This window comes from Xiphophorus hellerii, chromosome 19 (assembly GCF_003331165.1).
Source record: "Xiphophorus hellerii strain 12219 chromosome 19, Xiphophorus_hellerii-4.1, whole genome shotgun sequence".
Classification (NCBI taxonomy): Eukaryota; Metazoa; Chordata; class Actinopteri; order Cyprinodontiformes; family Poeciliidae; genus Xiphophorus; species Xiphophorus hellerii.
Genome location: NC_045690.1, coordinates 9,542,201 through 9,564,597, shown reverse-complemented (window position 1 = coordinate 9,564,597; position 22,397 = coordinate 9,542,201). Strand labels below are relative to the sequence as shown.

Here is a 22,397-nt window from a genome sequence, read left to right as displayed (position 1 = left end):
AACATTGGACGGGCAAGTGGCCTTCCACTGCAAAGAGTGTAAAGGAAAACATCCTCAAATACGCACTTAAAGTGTCAGCTCAGAATTTTTGTCATGAAATGTTGTTAAAAGTGGTTAATATTTTACCCGTAATAGATAACCTACGTTATAAATACAGATGACCTGACTTAGTTTTGTATTAGACAACTACTCTGTCCAGAAACACTTGCAATGCAATGGTTCTCAGTACAAGTTCACAAAACAGGATAATTGGTGGCTGCTGCCTAACTTTATTTTACGTGCTTATCTGGATTTATATTAAATAAAGACAATGGGAGACTTAGCCACTCAGGTGAGATATTAACTGCTAATAATCATTTACAACAGCTCATTCAGGTGACATATTAACTTCTTATACTTATTTATAACATCTCACTTCAGGGATCCTCAGCTGCCCCTTTAAGTGAGCATATTTGAATGACAAGAACATGTGCTCACTCTTTAAAAGTAATTTTACATGTGACACCTACTGATTATTGCTAGTCCACCAAAGCACCCTGCCTTTGCTATCAAAATTTCAACAAGCTTATGTAAAGTCAGGAATTTTCCTAAAAGAACATGCATAACATTTAGGCTGACCTCTTCCACTCGTTGAAATGTCAGGCAAATTTTAAAGCATTCTAAAAACTACAAGAATAAACTAAAGAGGAAGTAGACTCCTTACTTACAATCTCAAACAGATTAAAGGGGAGTCTTTCACTACTTTTTAGTAATTCAGGGGAAATGTTTATCTTTCTGTGTGAAAGTGGTCAAGGAAGTTAAGAAAGCAATGAAGTTTAATGATGCTTGGAGTACAACTCTTCTAATTTCACCTGTTTTCAGTTAGTGTAACCCATGCACAAGACTTGAAAGGATGCTTTGCAACATTGCTTGAGTCTTTCACTTCAAACTGTAAAAAAGAGGGAAACGTACACCTTAACTCCTCAATTACCGTCTTTATGTCAGTCCTGGGAGGTTAGTAGGTTCACAGTGGCTTCAAGAAGATTTGGCTCATAGCTCGAGATTAATTTCAGTCTCATATTCCTAACTATAACTATTAGTTTCAGCTACAGGCTAGTTTACATTGCTTCTAAGGTTGTAGCACACCAGTTTGTAAAAGGTGTTGATAGCAGAATTCATGTCATACCAGGGAGTTTGAATCATTCCCAGATAGAGCAGGGTATTAAAACGGTCATGTGTAATCAAATGGGGAAACGTGTGTTGTAATGTCACCCATTTGGGCAAAGTGCCCGAGCACAAGCAGCAAAATTCCTGATGCAGGCTTGGAAACTTTATGGTTTATTTTTAGTTTGTGGAATAAAGCCAGAAATATGCAGAAGAACTACTGTAACAGGCCATCTCACTTTGCAGGGTCACTCGTTCAGCAAAGCAAGCAGGGCAATGAGTTGGTTGTAACTGAGAGCTATAACAGTAAAAGTTAATGTTCAATGCTGTGTACAGTAAAACTTCAAAGAACAAATAAATGGAATGTTCCTTTATCACACAGGCTTTTCTTGCAAGACATTTTTAACACATTTATCGTCCAACAAATCATTGTGATCAATATCCCTCAACTGTCTGATCCGTCTTGATTGGTCATTGCATTCAAGAAGCATAGGGATTTCTATGCCTCATGCTGCCTGCATTCCAGTCTGGCATGCCAAACTCCCAGTTGTCTTTGTAGATTATTAAGCAGAGCCTCTAGAGTCCAGTCCAACCCACCAACAACACAAATTCATGGCATCTAAACCATTGCCACAGCTGACTAGCTAGCAACTAATGCAACTTTAGTTTGAAAGAAGTTCCTAAAATCCATCAAAAGACTACGATCAAGACCTGAGTCTAAATTTAAAATTAAACCCAGATCTATAATGAGGTTGGTCCCAAGTTCAGCTGTTACATACAAGTATTTTTATATATGCGCCCCACCAAAGCACGTGCCTAAAATCCAAGGCTTAAAAAAGGAAGGCTTGCTAGCAGTTGCTAAAAAAATTTGTTTGCTCCTAATTTTAGTTTACTTTTAAACTTGTTTGAGCATAATTTGATAACTACATCACAACTTTATTCTGTGCCAGTTACAGTCGAAACCAGAAGTTTACGTACACTGAGTAAAACGACATACCTTTCTTATTTACTGTCTGAAATTAAATCAGACCAAATTTATCTTGTTTCAGGTCAGTTAAAATAACTATACAGTAATTGCTAGTAAACAGCAAAAGTCAACTGACTTTGAAAGTCAAAAAATTATTCACCACCAAGAAAAGTAGCTGAAAGAATTTAACATTAAGAATAAAAATAATATTTAGTTGATGTTGTTCGGTTGGATCACAACCACAATCATATCAAACAAGAAAAAGAATGAGATTTCCAAGCGAGTGCGTGACAGTGTGGCCCATTTAAGATGTTCTATACCGAGAAAAAGAAAAACACAAAAATCTGCCAACATGTGGGAATTTCAATCAAAATTCTGGCTTAGGAAGAGAGCGCAAGCTCCAAGTCAATCCACCTGAAAATCAAACGCATGCAAGGATGAAGCCTGTTCTTAAAGCTTGGTGGTCATCTGCTTTGCCAAGACTTCCAACAGCCTCATGGGGCCTGGATTTAACTGTGGAAAACTACACATTTTTACTTTACTCAAATTGAACTGTCAAAAAGACTCAAAGGTGAAAACTCAAACCTTTACAGCCTGTCTTGTAACCATGACTTCTATTAATAGCTCACTGCTATAATAACTCAAACTAAAGCTGACATGACATGCTGCAGCAAAATGTCAGCTCAGGTGGTGGGTTTCATCTTGTAGTAATTTACTCATGTCACTGATCTGCTTACTAGAGGAAGCTGTAGCTTCAGCAGTTATTATTTCCCTAATGAGTGAAACAAGACTTATGTTTGAATTCTAGGCTTTGTTGTTAATAAGTCCCAATTTGTGTTTCTGTTTTGCTCTGGGTTTCCCTCGCAACAGATTTTATGTTATAAATGCACATTCTAAATGTTAATGTCAAAATTACTTATGTTTGTTGTTTGAAATAGTTGACCAATAGAAGGGTAATAATTATGTATCCAGCTGAAATTTTACTTTAGGGGTTTAAAATGGCTCTGTGCTAAGCTGGCTGTAAATCCCAACAGTGGAGAATAAAAACAGTAAAAATAGCATTTGGTTGCTACATTCAGCATTCAGGTTGGACGCTGTCATTTCTGCTCCAGCTTTGATCAGCATTTTTACTTTGATGCCCATGGGCATCACCAATCTCATTTCTCCAGACTTTATGGTAACAAGCAATGTGTGATACACCATAAAGTGGGAGAATTTAATTATCACTTGGTGATAGTCCAGAAAATCTGTTTAAGAAAATATACGCCACCACACAGAAATTAATAGTATCGCAACTAATTACATATATGGGTTTTTTTAAAAAAAACAAAAAAAAAGGGGTAACGAAGGTTCGGGCAACGTCTCACCAGGAGACCGGAATTGAGGAGCCCCGCCCCTCGCTCTTCAGACAGAGTTTGGGGAAGAAGACGGCGGTTGTCCTTTCTTTCTCTCACTGACTGTTCGTCATTACAGGTTAGTAGTGTGAAGCTGGTGAGGGCTGCCCCCCCTTTAAAAATGTGGAGTAACAATGTATATTTGGATATGATTTGTAATTTGATTGATAGATGTGCTGAAACATTGAAAATAAATAAAGAAAAAAAGGATTTGTTAGGATCGCAGTTAGCTACATTTTAGCTACAACGGTCGCATAACGGCCGTTCTGAAGATCGCTACATGTATCTTTTTTTAGCTCCGTTCCACTCCCCGATTAAACATTGGTACCCTGAGATACATTGTGTTGTTTTATCTGTTAAAAAGGAGTTATTATTATTATTATTATGATTATTGTTATTATTATTATTATTACTATAGACTTTACTTTTTCTCCCTCGCTATGTAATCAATTAAACTGTAGTTTATTCAGTCGGACAGTAGTTATTGAAAACACATTAGAGCGAGCTTAAGGTTTTGTCCATTATTACATCTCCCTCTTGCAGTATTCAACATAATTAATCCTCTTATTTGAGAAATGGTTTTTTTAATGTATATCGCTGCACTCTGGATTGATTGGTGAGAGTTGATACCTTTTTACACAGGTGAAGGCTGTGTGTGGTTTTTTGTAGCAGAAGAAAGGACACAGGAATGTGATTGTTCTAGGAAATGTTAATAATTTCATAATTTCAATAATTTGTAATAAAGATAGAGTTTGGGGAAGAAGACGGCGGTTGTCCTTTCTTTCTCTCACTGACTGTTCGTCATTACAGGCTCTCCAAGATCAAGGGAAAGCAGAAAGTCTTCAGAAGAAAAAAAAAAACGGAAAAACAAAACAAAACATCATTTGTTATATTCGTCACTATAAGTAGAGACGAGTAACAAACTGTGGGGGCTCGTCCGGGATCTCCTCATCAACAATATTGGGAGAAGATCCAGAGATACCAGAACCACGTGACCAAGGTGACACAGCTGAAGGCCAGGAGTCAACCCGTGGGTGTCCAAAGTGGAAGATCAGAGTGGGAAGGAACCGCGATCCTCCACCGGAACTGCACTGCTGATCCTGAGTTCAACGTAAGCTGATCGCCGAGGAGCCACATCGCCGATTCAGAAGACAGCGCACTCGAGCTGCAGCTGAGCCACGTTGCTGATCCAGTGGACAACGTACTCTAGTTGGAGCTGAGCCAAGTTGCTGATCCAGAGGACAACGTACGCTATCTTCAGAGGAGTCAACTCACTGAACTGGAGGACCGATCGGTAGTAGAACCAGACACCATGGCAGAGGTTCGCAAAGGGTTAATATGGAACATTAAGAAACAACTTTTCCAACTCCCAAGCGACAGTGTTTATCAGGTGGCAAAAGACATTGCTACTAATCGCCAGTATGGAGGTGAACTGGACCCAAACGATGAAGAAAGCTGCATGGACTTTGCCATCTCCTTTTTGCAGTCTGATGCCTTACTCGAGAGGGAAGACAAAGGTATGGGTTGGTTGCTGGATTTGAATGATTTGATATATAAGCTAACGAATGCTGATGCTACTGATAATTCTGGAGAAAGTGTGTTAGATGATGTTTGTGCACGCATTAAACCTAGTCACACTCAGTCTATAACAATCAAACACTCCACATTACAACCCCATGCTCACTTTAACAGTACAGTCATGCAGTCCCAGCCTGACTCTATTACCCAACCCAACACAAAAATGGGGTCGGTAGAAGGTCTGAGACAGCTGTATGAAGAACTGGGCGAGAAACTCAGGCAGTATGAATCTAGTGTGACCACACCAATTCCAGTTTCTCTCCACCAAGTTGAGTCAGAGTTATATAACAGGCCACAAATGACCCCGGATCAACCTGTGTGTCTGAAGGACCTCTCCTACCTGCAGCGCAAAGATTTCAAAGTACACGGTGGTCAGGTAGGAGATCAGAACTCTGATTTAAGCTACAACAACATCAGTAAACAAATCGATGAGGGAGTAAAAGAGGGTTTCACAGAGACTGAAGTGGTCAGGGGGGTGTTGAGGATTATAAAACCAGGAGCCTTTAAAGACATGCTCGTAAACAAAGACTCAATCACTGTCTCTGAGCTCAAAGGCTTCCTCAGGTCCCACCTCGGTGAGAAAGCATCGACTGAGATGTTCCAAGAATTGATGTGTGCCAGGCAATCAGACCAAGAACCACCTCAACAGTTCCTGTACCGCATGATTGGGCTAAAACAGAAACTTCTTTTTCAAACTCGGCACACCAGTACAGACATCACATATGACCCCAAGACCATCCAAAAAGTCTTTCTCCACACCATATACCAGGGTTTAGGAACGAAACATGCATACCTCCGGCAGAGACTGGGGCCCCTGATCGCAAACAGCCAAGTTACAGATGAGGAAATCCTCAGCCAAGTCATGAAAATCATGAGTGATGAGAATGAGCACCAACGCAGGCTGGGCCAACTCCCTAGACAAAAGACAACACAAGCACACAGTACCAAAGCTGAAACAGGAGGTGATTACAACAAGTCACAAGATGCCGCAGCAGACAGTAAGAATCTCCAGACAATAGGACAGCTCAGTGCTCAAGTTGAAGCCTTGACTCAGATGGTGGCTTCATTGATGGACCTGCATACAGCTAACCCACAAGTGTCTCTGCCTCTAACTAGGTCAGCCCACATGCAGCCACACCCTCCCTACCAACCATCCTCAAGCAGCTGGCCACGACCTCTGTTGAGGCAACCCGCAGCTCAGATGAGGGGCAGGATGGCTCGTTGCCCTGTGTGTACCGAGCAGAACTCACAGGTGTGTAACCACTGCTTTACATGTGGAGAAGCAGGGCACAGGGCGATTGGGTGCTTGAAGCGAGTCCAGCCACAGGGAAACGGGACTCGGTCTCTGATGAGGGACACCCAGAGACCGGTGAGCAGTTCCAGTCCCGAACAGTAGGTCAAGCTTCAAGTCAAATAGCCAGACGCCTCCAACGAAGACAACGTCAGGAGCCTCATACACCTCTCAGCCAGAGAACAGTCACCTGTAAAGCACCCCTCGTTGGAAAGAAAAGCCTCCTGAAATGCCTGCTTGGTGGCTACCCAATTACAGCCCTATTTGATTCAGGGTCACAAGTGAGTATAATTGACCAAGAATGGGCTGCCACTCACATCTCAAATTGTACAGTGAGACCCCTTTCTGAGCTATTAGAGGAGGAACTTAGTGTCTATGCAGTTACAGGTCATTCAGTGCCGTACAGTGGATGGGTGGAGCTCACTGTCAACTTAGCAGGAAACGATGACCCCAACCTGACCATACAGGCTCCATTTCTTGTCAGTCAGCTGCCCCTGCCCCAGCCCCTTCTTGGAGCCAATGTACTGGAAGAGATCATTAAAAGGAAGGAGTCCTCGGGTGAGGCGGTTACCACAGTGGTCAGTCTCCTCCGTGATGCATTTGGGATAGAGGAGGAACAGGTGGAGGCCATTGTGAGTTTCATCCAGGTGCCTCCCAGAGCCTATGATGATCCAGTCACAATAAGGGTGGGTAGAGACCACACTATTATCCCCCCTGGGAGAACAGTTCATGTGTGGTGCAGGGTACCCCCAAATTTTAACATCATTGACCCTTTTGTCCTATATGAGCCTGCAGAGGGGAGCACTGCTTTAGGACACTTGGGTGTGGGGGAGGGCCTCTTAAAAGTCAATGAGGCCAGGCGACCATATGTTAAAGTGCCCATCTCCAATCACTCAAAACATGAGGTCACCCTACCCAAAAGAACCCCCCTGGGAACCATCCAACATGTCACAAAGGTCCTGGAGACCAGCACTCCAGGGTCCCACCAAAAAGAAATGGCTGCAGTTAGGGTCAATGGAGTTGCATCCTCCAGCAGCTCTCCAACTGACTCCTGGCTCCCTCCTGTCGAGGTCAGTCACCTAAGCCTCGAACAACAAGAGGTGGTGAAGAAAGTGCTCTGTGAGGAGTGTGGAGCCTTCTCCCGTGACGGTGATGACATTGGATGCATCCCTTCTCTGCAGATGGAAATTAGGACTAAGGATGATATCCCAGTCCAAAGAGCCTATGCATCCATTCCAAAGCCACTCTACAAAGAAGTGAAGGAGTACATCCAGGAACTCCTGGTTAAAGGTTGGATTGTGAAATCTCAGTCACCATATGCAGCCCCTGTCATATGTGTCAGGAAGAAAGATGGGTCCTTACGACTCTGCGTCGACTACCGGCTCCTCAACAGCAAAACCGTACCTGACCGCCACCCCATCCCTAGAATCCAAGACCTCACCGACTCCCTAGGAGGATATGCTTGGTTCTCAATTCTGGACCAAGGGAAAGCCTACCATCAAGGCTTCATTGCTGAAGGGTCAAGGTACCTGACTGCGTTCATAACCCCATGGGGCCTGTACGAGTGGGTCCGAATACCGTTTGGGTTGTCAAACGCACCAGCAGCTTTTCAAAGGAGCATGGAGGGGATGCTTGACGAGCTGAGAGATGAGTGCTGCATCCCTTACCTCGATGATGTTTTGTGCTTCTCCAGATCGTTTGAAGAGCATGTGCAGGTGTTACGCAGAGTCCTCCAAGCCTTACAGCGTCATGGTGTAAAGTTGAAACCAGAGAAATGCGAGCTCTTTCGCAAGGAGGTCAGGTACGTTGGGCGATTGGTGTCGGCAGATGGAGTAAGGATGGACCCCAAAGATTTTGAAGCAGTACAAACACTGAAACACAAGACACCACAAGCAGTTGGGGACATCAGGCAAATGCTCGGGTTCCTGAGCTATTACAGAACATATGTGCAGGATTTTTCACGTATAGCCAAGCCCCTGTATGACCTGCTTCAGTCAAAGGCCGACACTTCTCAGCTTAAATCGCCACAGGGAAAAACAAAAGGCCACCAGCAGTCCTCTCGAACCCCAATAGAGTGGACCAAAGAACATCAACAGGTCCTTGAGCAGCTCATTGACCGACTGACCAAACCCCCAGTGCTGGCATACCCCGACTTCGACCGCCCTTTCACACTTCATACTGATGCCTCGCAAAAGGGTCTGGGTGCGGTTCTCTACCAAGTTCAGGATGGAAAAATGAGGGTGATTGGATATGGTTCACGCACACTGACACCAGCGGAACAGAATTATCACCTACACAGTGGCAAACTTGAATTCCTGGCATTGAAGTGGGCGATATGTGACAAGTTCCGTGATTATCTGTTCTATGCCCCACATTTTACAGTCTTCACGGACAACAACCCACTCACATACATCCTGAGCACTGCCAAGCTTAATGCAGTGGGTCACCGGTGGGTGGGGCAGTTAGCTGACTTCCACTTTGACATCAAATACCGACCAGGTAAAACTGCCATTGATGCTGACACCTTGTCACGATGGCCCCTAGATATAGACACTTTTATGGTCGAATGCTCTGAAGAACTATCAGAGGACACAGTCGGTGCTGCATGGGAAGGAAGCCGGAGAGCTCAACAGAGAGATGTGGCCTGGGTGGCAGCCCTCAACTTGTCACACCCTAGCCAAACCCAGTTCGAGGGTCTGCAGGCAGTCAGTCATGATGAGCTGGTGAGGGAACAAAGGAAAGACCCCGCCATTGGGAAAGTTGTGGAGTTGAAACAACAAGACAAACCACTAACAGAGGAAGAAAGAAATAAAGTTGATGGACACACGAGGAGGCTGCTGCGAGAGTGGGGCAAATTATACCTGGAGAATGACCTGCTCTACAGAAAAACTGTGAGTCGACAACAATTGGTTCTGCCCGCCACATATAAACAAACAGTTCTGACTCACCTCCACAACAACCTGAATCATGTTGGCGTTGAGAAAGTGCTGAGCTTGGCAAGGGAGCGATTCTACTGGCCTTTCATGAAAAGTGATATAGAGAACTACATCACCAGGAAATGCTCATGCATCAAACAGAAGAAACCAGTCACAAATGAAAGAGCTCCAATGGGAAGTATTACATCGACTTCTCCCCTCGAGCTGCTATGCATCGATTTCCTTCACTTGGAAGCCAGCAGGGGTGGGTACGAGTACATCCTGGTCGTGATTGACCACTTTACCAGGTTTGCCCAAGCCTATCCCACCAAGAACAAGGCTGGTAAGACAGCAGCCGACCGGCTTTTCAATGATTTCATCCCGAGATTTGGGTACCCTGCCAAACTCCATCATGACCAGGGTCGGGAGTTTGAGAATGAGCTCTTTAAGAATCTCAGACGATTAGCTGGTGTGGCCCATTCAAGAACCTCCCCATATCACCCCCAGGGCAATCCGGCCGAACGACTAAATCGTACCTTACTGCAGATGCTCCGGACTCTGGGGGAGAAAGAGAAAGAGAACTGGAAGGATCACCTACCTCATGTGCTCCATGCCTACAACTGTACAAAGCATGAGGCCACAGGGTTCTCCCCGTACTATCTGTTGTATGGTCGACATCCTCGCCTCCCTGTTGACATCCTCTTTGGTCTCATCACAGACCAGGAGGCCGAACTTAAAGAGCCAAATGGATATGCCGAGAGGTGGGCTCGAAAAATGACTGAGGCATATCAGATAGCCAATGCAAACAGCCAACAATCCAGCATAAAGGGAAAAACATACTATGACAAGAAGAGCAGAGGTGTCGTCCTTCAGCCTGGAGACAGAGTACTGGTACGCAATCTCGGTGAACGTGGGGGCCCTGGAAAGCTGAGAAACTACTGGGAGCAACAGATCTTCATCGTCAGAGAGCAGGTGGGTGACAATCCTGTCTATAAAGTCAGCCCTGAGCGAGGAGGTCAGCCAGTTCGCACTCTACACCGAAACCTACTGTTACAGGTAAACGACTTACCTATAGAACCAGTCCAGAACCTGACCACAAGTACAGCAGAGTCACAAAGGAAAGCCAAAAAGAGTTCAAACAACCTTCAGGCCAGACATGCTGTACTGTACTCAAACACAGATGACTCTGATGAAGAGGAGGATGAGGGAACACCTCATTACTGGCTTCGAATACCTGTGGAGAGACCCAGACCAAACGGTCACCCACCTGATCAAAATACTACCGATGCTTTCCAAGAGATAGCTGAAGAGAATGAAACCAGTTTGATGGAAGCAATCCCAACCGAACCTGGACAGGAAGGAGAATGTGTCAGAAGTGGAAGGCAGGGGTCAAGCAGTGGAGATGGACAGTATGTTGAGGAGCTCCAGTCCACATTCATGGAGGACATACATTCTGCCCCTCAAGAGGATAATACCCCAACACCTGACATGGAACACCCAGTCCCCCTGAGACGGTCTACAAGAGAAAGACGACCAAGACATATGTTCACTTACACGACTCTGGGTCAACCAGTGTACCAGCCGCACCCCATGGTGAATGCAGTTGGAACCCAACCAATGCAGTGTATGCACCAGTGTTTCCCCTCACCGTACTTCCATCCTATCCAACCCCCACCCATTAGCCCTTACCCTTACCTACCTGTTATGTGTCCAATACACTGTAGATAGAACACTTGGGAAAGATAGTTACATACCTGAACCACACATACACCATACATTACATATCCATCTACTGTAAAATATACATCATACACTGTATACTCACCTTGAGCGACCTGCAACACAAAACACTACATATTTTTGTTTTGCAATGTTTTGAAAAAAATGTATGTTCAGTCAAGTTATTTTGGAGACTTAAGTGTCAGGAGCCACCTTTGTTTGTTGGGGAGTGTGTGATACACCATAAAGTGGGAGAATTTAATTATCACTTGGTGATAGTCCAGAAAATCTGTTTAAGAAAATATACGCCACCACACAGAAATTAATAGTATCGCAACTAATTACATATATGGGTTTTTTTAAAAAAAACAAAAAAAAAGGGGTAACGAAGGTTCGGGCAACGTCTCACCAGGAGACCGGAATTGAGGAGCCCCGCCCCTCGCTCTTCAGACAGAGTTTGGGGAAGAAGACGGCGGTTGTCCTTTCTTTCTCTCACTGACTGTTCGTCATTACAGGTTAGTAGTGTGAAGCTGGTGAGGGCTGCCCCCCCTTTAAAAATGTGGAGTAACAATGTATATTTGGATATGATTTGTAATTTGATTGATAGATGTGCTGAAACATTGAAAATAAATAAAGAAAAAAAGGATTTGTTAGGATCGCAGTTAGCTACATTTTAGCTACAACGGTCGCATAACGGCCGTTCTGAAGATCGCTACATGTATCTTTTTTTAGCTCCGTTCCACTCCCCGATTAAACATTGGTACCCTGAGATACATTGTGTTGTTTTATCTGTTAAAAAGGAGTTATTATTATTATTATTATGATTATTGTTATTATTATTATTATTACTATAGACTTTACTTTTTCTCCCTCGCTATGTAATCAATTAAACTGTAGTTTATTCAGTCGGACAGTAGTTATTGAAAACACATTAGAGCGAGCTTAAGGTTTTGTCCATTATTACATCTCCCTCTTGCAGTATTCAACATAATTAATCCTCTTATTTGAGAAATGGTTTTTTTAATGTATATCGCTGCACTCTGGATTGATTGGTGAGAGTTGATACCTTTTTACACAGGTGAAGGCTGTGTGTGGTTTTTTGTAGCAGAAGAAAGGACACAGGAATGTGATTGTTCTAGGAAATGTTAATAATTTCATAATTTCAATAATTTGTAATAAAGATAGAGTTTGGGGAAGAAGACGGCGGTTGTCCTTTCTTTCTCTCACTGACTGTTCGTCATTACAGGCTCTCCAAGATCAAGGGAAAGCAGAAAGTCTTCAGAAGAAAAAAAAAAACGGAAAAACAAAACAAAACATCATTTGTTATATTCGTCACTATAAGTAGAGACGAGTAACAAATGCAACAATCATGCAAGTCTCATGTTTTCTCTTCTGGCTCAGGCTCTGAGAAAGAAAAATGCTGCTACACCGGAAATAATCTTATTACCTGATAAAGTTTATTCTCAATAACAAAATCCTGGTTGTTTACTCCCTCCTCAAGCTAACAGTTCATAAACTATGTTCTGTACTCATCGTTCAGAATTGGGTCATTCATTTTCTAAAATCCAAGATTTTGATTGTTTTAGCACCTTCAGGGAGAAATGTTTCCAATAAAGAAACTGTTTTGGAAGAATTATAAATAGAAACAGCAATGCAACTTATTGATGAATCAAACTCATCATGGGGTCACGCATTTGTTCTAAAACTGAGCTACATGTCAGGTCTTAAAGTGTTATTCATGTACAGTGCCAGTCAAAATCACGTTAATATTGAGATGTAATTAAACATTTGAATTATTGTTTCCCTGTATAGACCCATAATAAAACATGCTGCTTAAATAAATGAAAAAGTTAGGTGCACAAGTTTAAAGTTAATGCCAAATTCCTCTTTCAGACACAATTTTAAAATCGCTTATGCAGGCTCTGATATGGAATTGTGCCATACTCTTTCTTTTTTCAGATGATTAATATGTCTGTGTTGCAATATAGTTATATGAGCTATATTGTCATATAGCTCAATCATCCTCTTTCATTTTCAAAATATATTAAGGGTTGTTGTTGCAACCTAAAAAAGAGACAAGGTTGAAAGGGTATGAATATTTCACTCATGGAACTGTATTTGGCAGGTGTGATGTTGATAACAATCCAAATATTTTAGAATTAAACATTTAAAAACTAAACAAGTCCAGAATAATACACAGTATTAAAGATACAACATAAACACACCCTGCTATTACTACCTTGGAATTGAAGAGGAAATATAATTTTAGAGTACACAAAAAGATGATGAACATAGTTTCTACAATGATTCCAACCAATGATGAGTTGAAATAATTCAACTTAATTTTGCCTTTAGAGGTCAGAAATTCTCACTTCAAATGAAACATTTTTTGTTTTGTTTTTCTATTGCTTAACTCACAGTATCTTTGTCTGGAAGGGTTGGAATGATAATTTAACAGTTGGTTAACCACCACCCCACATCTCCAAACCACAACCAATCAAAGTTTTGAAAGTGTCAATTTGTACTGTTTCATGTTTGTACTATTGACTATTTACTGCTTTTTCACAGCATTTCCAAATTGCTGCATTGCTTCCAGCTGGATCAATATAAGATGAAATAGTAAGCAGTGAAGGATTCTCTCATAGGAAAAAAAAAAACATTTAGTGCAATAATTATTAGAGACCTATTATTCTTTTCTGAATGATTATGTGTAACATTATTGGGAAATTTGAAACTACCATTAGTTCAGTCAGTCAGTCATGATTGACTCATTTCCTGCCAGCACAACAAAAATGCTTCTGAAAGGCTGGATGGGAGAAATATGGAAGCAATTTTCTCCCTTTGGTGGAAGTTTAAGTGATCAAATAAAGTAACATCAAAACATGACATGTGTTCCCTGTGTTGTAATGTGCTGATAGAAAGGCAGGAACAGTTTACAGCATACACAAGACATACACAAGCGGCCTCCAGTCATCCCTTGTTTCTTTGTTGTTTTTTGTTTCTAAGGAGACAAAGCCTATTTGTATCCATAATAGGGATCATATTTTCTTTTTTTCGGATCTGATGCCCATTTGGGAATTAACTATGGTAGATTACAACCCCAATGAAACCAGAATTACACTAAATGTTATTGTCTAAGGATTGTAAAACCATATTTCCACATCACAATGAGTAAATTGTGTATTTTGAAAGCAGGCATGAAGTGTCTCATTGACAGGTAAACTGTAAGATAATCCTTGGAAACAAGAAATAAAAAGGTGTAGAACATCTCAAAAACAACACATCATGTACTAACACCAGTCTGTGTAGAAATGGTTATAAAGTAGTTTGTAAGGTTTTTAGAGTGCAGTGAAGCACAGTGGGCGCCATTATTCCTAATGGACAAAGCAGTGGGGAACCTAGAAGTGCCAGACCTGCCAAAATCACTCCACAAATCCAGAAGGTCACAAAAAGACCCAGAGCAGCAACTAAAGGACTTTAAGGCCTTTTGTGCCTCAGTTTCCATCAGTGTTCATGATTTAACAACAAGAAAGACACTGAGCTAAAATGTCACCCAAGAAAAGTTCCAACAAGATCCTTGCTGATTAAAAAAAAAAGAAAAAAAAAGCTCCTCTTTACATTTGCCAAACAAACATTGCAAAGATCTTTAAGACCTTTGGGAATACATTCTCTTTACTGGGGAGAAAGAAGTGAAAAAGTGTGTGTTCTGTTAAAACAAACACAGCATTTCATAAAAAGAACATCATCCTAATAGTCAGTGGTAGTGAGATGATATGCAGATGGGATGATAGCACCAAGAGTGATATTACCAGTTATTTGGCTTAGGGTGCCATTACCACTTAGAACCAGATTGACTTGGATAATGTTTGTGTTTTAATGAATCATCATTTGAAAACTGCACTTTGTATTTACCTTGGTTTCTGATGTTAACATTACTTTGACAAACTTAACTGTTTAAGTATAATATAAAAAAAAGAGAAACAAAAATCTGCAAGGGGGCAGACACTTGCAGAATGATTCTGCAACACTGAACATGGCATTCGAAACCGTATGTTTTTCAGGAAGAGCATTACAGATCGCAAACAGTTTAAAAGACTGTCTTTCGAGAAGACATAGATAATAGATAAATTTGGAGAGTCTTAAAGAATTTTTACAACACCAAATGCTTTATTTTACATCACATGGTCTTGGGAAGACCTTGGGTTGCTATGGAGTTCAGGGACTTATTTTTAACCATGGCTAGCATGAGTTATGAGTGCCACTGTTCTGTGAAACCTCCAAATGTGTCCAAACTGTATGTTTGGAATTTAAAGACTAGAGGCTCTTATATGACGAGAGCTGCGCATGTGTCGCCGACAGCTGTTGGTGAGGCCCTTCAGACATATAGGGAGAACCCCCACCACTGACAGCAGCAAGCTCCTCCTCCTATACCTCTGAAGAACACAAACCCTCATAAGAAAGCACAAGCAAATATCCGCATGAGGAAAAAAAAAAACAACAAAAAAACCCTAAAAACTGAGAGCATGAAAGTGATAAAGCTTACATGCAAAGAAGATACAAAGTTTCTTACAGTGAGCTGTGGCTTTGAATGGATGGTGCAAAGCAAATGTCACTGCTAAACTATGCCACTTTACAAGTAAAAGCCCAGGTGACACACAGGTATTGTAATGCCGTGAGGTAAGCCAGTGATACATTTACTGCCCCTAAAATCAATAGATTCTGGCAAACTTCCAAGCTTTAATCCAGGTTGGTTTCAGTTCAAAGAAAGTTCACATTATTGACTTACAGTAAGACTGATTCATTTTCAACCTGGGCCAGATAAGCGTCCAGTAAACATTCACAAATCTGTCTTTTGAGACAAGCATTTAGCTGATTGAACTTCACAAACTCTGCTCAAATAAAGCTTAGACAAGCACAAAAATGTTAATAAGCAAATATGGCCCCACCACCTCTCTCTGTTTTGAGTTATTGCTTGTTATACCACTGAGTGCTCTGCGGCCATGTAAGCTGCAGAGGGTGGGAGCCACCCTTGCAGCCTCCTGTCTTGCTGAACTTGACATTTTCTTTTCGGCTTACTGAGACGAGGTGATGTAACTGCTTGACAAACTGCGACTCCCAGGAGCCATGCATCTCTTCTGAGACGAGGATGACTTCATGCGGATGAAATGGAATTCGTTTTGGCGTCACTACAACCCCCAAAAATATTCAGGATGAAAGATGTCCTCCTTCTGCAGCTTGTCAAGGCCTACAGTGCCTTTTCAAAAGTATTCAGTTCCCTTGATCTTTTCCATATTTTGTGACTTTGCAAGTACAAACCTCAATGTGTTTCAGTTGAACTTCATAGGATGGATCAGCACAAAGGAGTACATAATTGTATGGTGGAAGGAAACTAAAGCATGATTTTCACTTTTTCTTTTTCCAAATAAAATGTTTATTTTCATCAATTCTGACCAGCTTCATTGTCCCTGCTTAGGAGAAGCATCCCTACAGTAAGTTGCTTCCACCATGTTTCATTATTAGTATGATTCTCCCAAATTATCAGTCTTTGCATGCTTGTTCTACATTCTGCTCCCTGGACGCTTGGGAGATTGTTTTAAAGATAACTCTAATACCATATGTTTACCCCTGATTTGTACGTCTATGGTGTTCCTAAGTTTTTACAATACTGTTTATCCACTAATGATCTCCTACAAATGACTGAGGCCTTCACTGAGATTAAATTACACACAGGTGAACTCTGAATGCAATAAGTTGCAATTGCTTTTATTTTGGGGTATAGGAGTAAAGGGAGCTGAATGCAATTGCAGAAACTTTTCAAATTTCTTAACTCAGATAAAATCATGTCTTATTTGTCTTCCATTTCACAAGTAAGCACTACTTTGTTTTGGTTCATCTCAGTTCTAGCAAAAACTGCACTGCAGTTTGTTATGTGACAAAAAGGCAGTTGTCTAAGCTTCAGTGATGCTGTTTGTCATTCAGTCTGCTTCATGGTCCTGCAGAGGTGTCGGCGGCTGTGTGGGGGCGAGTTGAGGTGCAAAGGTCGCATGCATGTACAAGTGCATATCATTCCCAAACATGATGTAGCATACACTCAGCTAAGCACCAGCACTTTCTCTGGTGGAATTATTCGCTTCTCCTCCCACGTGTGAATCAGAAAATTCTTTGCACTAAATGGTCTTATTCATGTAGTCATGTGCAAATCATTCAGAAATGTTTCAGTCATGACTTTCTATGTGTTCTCTTAATACCGACACAGAAGTTATATTAACAAAACCAGCAGTCACTTGTCTTCTTATGGAGATTATTGCAAATTAATTCAAAATGCTGGAATACATATATTACTTGAATGAATAATTACTAAGATGAATTAATCACGTGGTTTGTGAATAGCTGCTCATTCATTTGTTGTTGAAAAGTTTCTATCACAGCTCAGATTAAGTTTTTTTTAATAAGATTTATTGGCTTTGTAAAACTGACACCAGCCTGCACTTTAGAATGTCAGATTAATACAGAGTTGCTTTCATTGACTTACTGCAGAAACTCAAAACAATTAGTTTCATAATGAAAATAAGAAGATAGCCTACCTGATATTGTATCCCCTGGTTTGAGTTATCCTTTAAAAAAATTTGCACTTATATCCCTTTTGTCAAGTGTTTTACGTATAGATTCTCCTACAGCTTGTCACCAAGATCCATCACAAGCGCCACGATCCAGTTCTCTCTCTGTTCTTCTTCAGGTCATGAAGGGAATGGCTGAGAGCAATAACAGAGCACTGTAACTTCCCTCTCACCCTGCCCTCCCTCTGTCACTCCCACAGCCTGCCCAGCTCTGCCTCACACTAAGGCGAACATCTTTTTTTTTTTTTTGTAACTCCCCTCCCTTTCCCCTTGAGAAGCCAGCTGATGGGTGTGTGAATATGAAAAACAGGAGGGGGATCTGTGAGGGATGTTACACTCAGCTGTTGCTCAGTGAGAAGAGGCAGAGGTGCTGTGTGATGTAGTTTGTCACGGAGCCAGATCTTTTTACTCCAACGTCCCTCTCTTGTCTTTGTGATTAGACTCCGAGAAGCCGACTCTATATTTAACTTATCCTCTTTGGGTGCTGTTAGCAGCTGAGGATGGCTGAATGCTGGATGTTTTTGACCCGTTAACTCTCCCCCCCGCTGACCCTTAGTGACAGCTGAACCAGGCAACGCTGTTCTGTCATCCTGGGAAAGTCCAGTGACAGCAAGAGCCACCCGAGCTCTTGCAGTTCTCCAAAGAACTGCCAGCTGCTGACTTGGGAGGGCTGAGTGTGGTAAAACTCTGTAAAGATTTGGCAGCTTTTTTGGTGCTGCCTGCTGAAAACAATCTAATTTTGACCAGCTGTGGCTGGGGTACAGTAATTGTGCTTTGCATCAACGGGAACAGTTAGGTTTGTTTGCTCCCTGACCAGTCTTGCATAAACACACCAAATCTTCCTTCACCTACCTATTTATTTGTGGGTTGACCTTCTTTGCAGCTCCACAGTGTATTTAGCAGATCTTGTAATCATTTAAAAAAAACTGGTAATTCAAGTTAAATTGACCTTTGAAGAAAAACATATAGTAATTATTCAAGTGAGATCATATCCACAAACAGTTTTTCTCATTCAACATGCATAAAATCGCCTAACATTTGGGATAAGGCTGAACTGAGAACTAAGAAGTGCAGTAATTTGGAGGCTGAATTTGTGTTGTGACAACAGATTTCCTCACTTCTACCATAGCTGTGGATTTCTGCAGCTCCTCCAGAGGTGCTATTGCACTCTTGGTTGCTTCTAGTTAATGCTCAACTTGCCTGGTATGTTACGTTAGGTAGATGCTCATGTCTTTGTAGGTTGCAATTATCCCCTACTTTTCTATTTTTAAATGATATAGACTGTAGTATGCTCTATGAGACGTTATTGTTTTTTTGCTGTGTTCCTTGGTTTTCACTATATTGCCATTCACTAATGTTCTCCAACTAACCTTTGGGTCCTTCACATAGCAGCTATGTTTGTAGATTCATGAAACCTTCCTGTAACTTTCTTAGAAATTACCAAATTACCAAATAAATTTTCATGTAGCATAAATTGACATAATAAATACTTTCTGTAACTTTCACTGAACTTGCATTAGACTCTCCTGTGACTCACTCAGCACTTTCAGGGAACTTTCATCAAATTTAGCTGAATCTTAGATCTTAGTTCCAGAATGGAACAGATGTTTTCCAGAACTTTTCTGAAACTTGCATGAAACTCAATGATTGACTGCCCAGAATGTATTATTTATATTCAGAAACTTTGTTTAATTATTTGATATCTTGCAAATAAATGAAGCTAACCTATAAATGAAGTTGACCTTGACCTTGACTTGTAAATGAGGTCTTAGCATGGCACTTACCTCAAACTTATAAGATACTTTCCTAGAACTGTTATGGAGTGAACTCTTTACTTTCAAGAACTGGCCTGTATAATGAGGTGCCTTGTAACAGAATACTTACAAAATCTTTGGACCAAACTGTCTTTCTGTTGGAAGTAATGAATGGTGCTGAAGGATTTTTATTAGTAAAGTTGTTACAAATCTTTGCAGTAAGCTTTTCTCATCTCACGGGTAACATTTATTAGACTAGAGATGATGTCTTCTCAAAATTGGACTAACTTTAACAACAGATTCAGTGGAATGTACTTCTGAATCTCCTGTTTCCTGACATTTCTGAGTTAATGTAAGCAACAAGATTGAATTCATATTTGGAAACAAAAAAATCTCTTTATTCCTACCCAAATGTGTGTTAGCTGTTATTTGTTAATGTTTAATTTATTTGGACCTCAGAACAGTCATTTACTCTCTGGTTTTAAATCTTACATTACCATGCATTGATGTTATAATTTGCAGTTTGGAGATTTTTGTGGTGCCGTGGTTACATAATGCAAGAAGTCAAGGGAGTGCACCACAGTCTGCATTTTCCCTTCACTTAAAGTTTTGTATAGCGACCAGAGGGAAACACCACATGCTCAAAATGAAATGTTTATTTCTAAGTGGAAACGAAAGCAAACAGAGTTATGGCAGATGAGCATGGACACATTCACTCCCTGTTTTTTGGGTTGGGTTTTTTTTTCTTCTTCTCAGTCAGATATGTGCCCCAAGAGTAATTTTGCTGAAGCTGAACCATTAGCTCACCTAGGTGTGGTGCTGTTGTAATGTTTTGTTTTCCAGTTACAAAACATAGAGACAATAGATAAGACAATAATGAGTGGGTGTTAAAGGTTTTACTTGTTATTATTCATCTTGGAGGATTTTTGCCACCCTTATGAGTGATGTTAAGAATCAATTAGACCAAACTGATTCTTAGCTAAAAAAGCAACACTAAGCAAAAAACAAATAGAAATTCTGTTTGCTTGAAATGCACTTTCCTCATGAATGAAGTCATCCTGATACTGTTCATGTGGTATCAAAGAGGAAGATCTACCCAAAAATGAGGTCATGAGAAGGCTATTTTGATTAAATGCCACAGTTCCCACACCCTGAAATGATGTAATGTCGTGGGATTTTAGTGAAAAAGAAGGGGTTTTTTTTCTTTCTTTCTGTATACAATGCTTGCAGGAAGATGGTTCTGTCTGGCTCCATGGATACTGGTGTTCTTTTGAAACGTTTCAGATATGAGGGCTGGTTGAAGTAGCATCACTTTTATGATGCAGTCAGAATGACTCACATCTGATCACCATGAGATGATAAAAAACACTGAAATAAATTGGTTGAAAGCTTCAGTATTAATCTTAAAAGTTATTAAATAATACATTAATAGGCAAATGAAAATACAGCCCTTCACAATCTTTGATAAGAGGATCCTTTAATCACCCCATGTTTTCAGAAGCGTTTCTCAGTGCTGATGTAATGACAGAGCTCCCATCCAACACTTGCAAGTCTTGCAAAACAACTTGACATTCACTTTTACTCTTTCTCCTAGGACATCACCTCGGCTCTCCTGGGTCATTTTCAGTTTTGGCTGTGCTGACAGATACTAACGAGCTGTCCAAGCAGAGTGAGATTAGATTAGATGGAGACTACAGGGAACATTATGTTCCTGGCCAGCTGCCATGAAGAGATAAATAAAACCTCTATTTTAAAAAATGGCTGGAAAGCAATGGAAATCAAAATTATTCACCCCTGTCAAATTTGTTACACTTGCACATCAAAGGTTTTGTGAGATGATCTGGAACAAAAGAAAATTAAACTTAGTGAAGTTTAAATTTAAGTTTCTTTAATACTATCTTGTCATAATAAAGTACGAGTACATCTCAAAAAGTTACAATTTCACAAAGAAAGCAAAACTTTTATATAAGCTCATTATACAAAGAGTGCAATGAATGCGATGAACATCTCTTCTCAAGCGGCGCGCTTTGTATCTGCTGAGTTTGCGCGGGGATGAGGGTTTGATAAATAAGCCTGATTTACATATCACTTTTGAGCTTTTAATAAAGTGTTTGAACTCTACTTTTAGCACTTGAAAACAACTAATTTAATGGACCTTAAAAGCAAGAATAAGTGGCACAAGATTGAATTTGTTACAGATTTATTTTAATCCAAACACAGTCTAAATTACACATTTAGACTCAAATATTTGCAACCCTGTTACTATTTGTCTGAAGGTCCCTTTGTGTTTTGCAGAGAAACTACACCGACAAGCCACTGATATAAATTTGACTGCAATTTGACCACTTATGAGAATTAGACAGGCTTTATACACTGGCTTTTTGTCATCAACAGATCATTTTTATGTGTAATACATACAGTTTCAGTAGAGTAAAGATTGTGGCCATCCTAGACAAATAATCAATTTATAGACTACATACATTCATCCATAAACCTGCGTTGCCTAATCTATTTAGATAACTTCTGATGTGTGTTTGGGATTGACATCCTGTTGAGACACCCAGCAGACTTCATGTTTCAACCAGTTGTTTATTTGAGATGTAGAGTTTGAGAATTTGGAGGTACTTTTTCCTCTCTATTGTTCTTTACACTGTGTGAAATGGACCACTTCCACTGCACTTCCATTGCATGACGATACTCCTGCCAAGCTTGGCTGTTAGTGCAGTCTTCTCACATTTGAAAGAAGTCGTCTTTATTCCTGAAAACCTACAAAAAGCAAGATGTGTGTGCTCCATTTGGACTTGAAAAAGGAAATTTCTCCAAATATTAGTGGAGTGTTTGCATATATTTGAGCCTGTGTGGATTACAGAAAATCCACCGTCTTATCAAAGTTGAATTTTATAAATCTAGTTCTTGTCAATAAATTCGGGGAAATTGTTGTGTACCCATTTTACCCCTGTAAAAGACAGATTCAGATGCATCACTGACAGCCTAAAATTAATATCACATTCAGTTAAAA

General features: G+C 40.7%; 1 protein-coding gene across 2 annotated transcripts in view; it reads right to left on the bottom strand.

Moving 5' to 3' along the window:
- The window catches only part of LOC116708903 (filamin-A-interacting protein 1-like), a 31,156-nt gene extending 13,386 nt beyond the window's left edge, over positions 1-17,770 (bottom strand). For both annotated transcript variants that reach the window (XM_032547037.1, XM_032547036.1), the window contains exon 1: positions 17,592-17,770. The gene's annotated coding sequence lies outside the window, so the exon portion shown is untranslated. The remainder of the gene's footprint in view (positions 1-17,591) is intronic.
- Positions 17,771-22,397: the final 4,627 nt, after the last annotated feature.